Source organism: Alligator sinensis, unplaced genomic scaffold (assembly GCF_000455745.1).
Source record: "Alligator sinensis unplaced genomic scaffold, ASM45574v1 scaffold262_1, whole genome shotgun sequence".
NCBI lineage: Eukaryota > Metazoa > Chordata > Crocodylia > Alligatoridae > Alligator > Alligator sinensis.
In genome coordinates this window covers 455,434-456,933 of record NW_005841904.1, presented here as the reverse complement: position 1 = coordinate 456,933, position 1,500 = coordinate 455,434, and positions in this window count along the sequence as shown.

The following is a 1,500-nucleotide window of genomic DNA, read 5'->3' as shown; positions in this document are numbered from 1 at the left end:
CTCAGAGGGGCAGATGCCTCTACTGGCTGTGCAGTCCCCATCCAAGTCTGGCAGGTGTGCAGCAGGTCACAGCCAGGCAGCAGCCCCCACTGCCAGACTGCTGCAGTGGGTAAAAGTTGCAGGGAACTCTCAGGGCTACTTCAGCAAACCAGCTGGCACAAGGGGTAGTGTCCTCAGATACCAATTGGCTGGGCCCCAGAAGCTACTGAGAGTGAGTAGCCCTGAGCTACTTGCCAGGGCAGCTTTTTATACTGCTGGGGACAGCACAGGTGCTGGCCCTGGGCTCTATCTCCCCCTGGCTGCAGATCCATGAGGAACCAGGCAGGGTTATTATGCCCCAAGTGGCACAGTTTGCTCCACAACACAATGCATGTCCAAACACAGGTACTGAGGCAAAAAGTCCCGGTTCAAATTTGCACTGTTTCTATTTGAACTGCTGCAAGCACACATGCTTACATGTGTGGACACGCCCACTTAGGTTAAACCAAAGCTGACTTCTGCATTCACAGAACAAGACATATAATGGGCTATGGTTATAATGCAGTAACTTTGTAATTTACTTTCAAGAAACATTCTTCTATAGCTACAGTATTACAGCTTATTCTGAAAAATGAAATTTCTGGATTTGAGTGGAAAGGAAATTCCAAAATTTTGTATTCATAAGAAAGCAAAAAGATAGTGCACTTTCACAGTTGTCTGAGCTGACCAGAACCCTACAGCCCACAGGCACAGATTCAAGGAACTAGGAAGCTCAAACTAGCCTGGAGTCAGTTTCTAAGAAACTGGAGATCTGGAAGCCATAGGCATCTTGAAGCCCCAGTTATGAGGCCTCTTATGAAGAAGTTAGAGGCTCTGATAGTTCAGGCTATCAAGGAGCTGTGACTTGGATAGCCTGAACTATCTGGATCTGGACCTCTCAACATTTGCAAATTCCCAGTTCTCCGGCAGCCCACCAGACAGGCTGTCAGGAAACTGGAAGTTTGAAGACCCAAAGATTTTAAGAGTTGAGGCAGATTCAAAAGACAGGTTGGCAGGGAGCCAAACAGTCAAAGGGATGCTGCAAACGTGACAGAAGGCTACCAGGGATTCTAGCTTCTTGGGTCCATTCATATCACGAGGCAAGTTGTTTGAGGGGCTTGAAGGTCTGGATGCCCCTGAGTGGACAATCTGGTAGGGAGGTAGGCAAATGTCCATGAGAAGCCAGCTGGGTTCCCATGGGAATTTAGTTGACACATTCCCATGGAATACTTAAACCTCTGAAGGAAAAATGTTGCAATGAAAAATTTCCACTACTACTATCCATTGATTAAACTTCCACGGGGTCAGTTGGGGTGCAGGGAATAATATTTAAAAACTCAGAAGAGATATTAAGGTACTCCAATACCATGATGTTTAGGCTGTCAGAAAACTGTATATAGATGTTTAATATTACATGCATGTGTCGTTTCATAGGTGGTAGGATCGGAAGGGACCTGGGCAGATAATCAAGTCTAACCGCCT